Source organism: Microtus ochrogaster, unplaced genomic scaffold (genome assembly GCF_000317375.1).
Source record: "Microtus ochrogaster isolate Prairie Vole_2 unplaced genomic scaffold, MicOch1.0 UNK2, whole genome shotgun sequence".
Classification (NCBI taxonomy): domain Eukaryota; kingdom Metazoa; phylum Chordata; class Mammalia; order Rodentia; family Cricetidae; genus Microtus; species Microtus ochrogaster.
In genome coordinates, this window is record NW_004949100.1 from 9,884,876 (window position 1) to 9,886,539 (window position 1,664).

The 1,664-nt window shown below is 34.5% G+C and overlaps 1 protein-coding gene across 16 annotated transcripts in view; it reads right to left on the reverse strand.

The window, feature by feature from the left end:
• The window catches only part of Mycbp2 (MYC binding protein 2, E3 ubiquitin protein ligase), a 231,364-nt gene that overhangs the window by 183,501 nt on the left and 46,199 nt on the right, over window positions 1-1,664 (reverse strand). The window lies entirely within an intron of this gene.

Here is a 1,664-nt window from a genome sequence, read left to right on the forward strand (position 1 = left end):
AAAGAAAAGAAAACATTTAGTTCTATCCCTTACTTTTGTAACTGAAGTAATAAAAATGGTCTAAGGCCTTACAAAACAATCTTGCCTACACAAGAAACTCACCCTTAACGTCGCAGTTTATCTTTCAACAACCTTGTCCTTCAGGTGAGGACTACTCACAGTATTTCAAAGTACAAAGAGTATGCACTTCTATGTGGACCACAAGAGCATATTTACAAAAAATAAGGAAATGCTACAACTTTAATATAAAACTTTATAATTAACATAATAACATCTTAAAGTAATAAAGGGGTATATAACTCATTTATCTTAAAGAACTATCCAAGGTCACAGGACAAGTATCTTCTTCCTTTAATGGATAATACACTGAGACCAAGACAGATGAAAAGATTTTCCCTTATTCATAAAGCTATTTAGTGAGAGAGTTGAAAAGAGAACACATGCTTATTCTGTTACCATCCCAGGCACCTCAACACCACCCAAGACAGAATCAAATACTGCCTGGGCATTTCTTCAGCAGAGAGAAAAAGAGGAACTGAAAACTCTTAGAAAGTGAAACAGCAGAGACACTGAAAAGACAAGTCAGACTGACAGAAAACCCAGGCAGGATAGAGGCGAACAGGAAGGAAGAAGGTAGTTCTCTGAAAACTGGAAGATTTTTGTTATTCATTCAATAATTCAAAGACATCTAGTGATCATTTCTCATCAATTCTTCACCTTCCTAATTCCAAATGAAGCTGTGTATTTTCTTCTTAATTAATTCTTCAATTTTCTTTATCTTACCATACCATCCCAATCCATGGTATCTACTACCAGTGGCTAACTGAGCTAACAGAAAAACAAAAAAGGTTAATAAATTAACTTTTACTATTCCTTTTCATATATTTATAGTTACAGAATTTTCAAATAAAAAAAATCTAGTTTCCTGCTTAAAATGCACTCAATCTTTTGTTAATTCTGTCCTCTTTCCTCTCCTTTGTGATTTTTTGCTGTTTCTTCTTACTTGTCTTTTCCATCTATTATTCCCTCTCTTTCCTTTAAAATATCATCATTTCTTCTTTCCCTTCTTCAGCTGTCTCCCCACTCATCCTCCCTCTAGAAATTAGGCTTCAGTATTCAATCTTTCAGTCATTCACCAAAAACAGAAGTCTTCCTGCATATGGACACACTCTAAGTTGGAAAAGTATACTGTCAAACAAGACAAAGAAATGTTGTTGTCCTTAAAATGTTAGATTTAAGAGGAAGAAAATTGTTAATAATTTAAATAAGTATTTTTGCAATAAATTATTTTTGTTATTTCTAATTTTAAACTGTGTGTGTGTGTGAGTGTGTACATATGTGTGCATGCCATGGTGCTCATGTGGAAGTCATAAGACAATTTTCAGGAGTCATTTCTTTCCTTCTGTGTGTGTCCTGGGGATCTAATTCAGGCTTTTAAGTTTGTGTGGCAAGAGCTTTACCAGCTGAGCCATATCATCAGTCCAACGATAAAATTATTTTTAATGATTTATTTATTTTTAATTGTGTGTGTATATATATGTGTGTGTATGCACATGTGACTGTAGATGTCCGTGGAGGCCACAAGAGAGAACTGGATCCCCTAGAACTGGAGTTACAAGAGGTTGTGGACTCCCTTGTATGGGTTCTGGGAAACAAATTTTGGC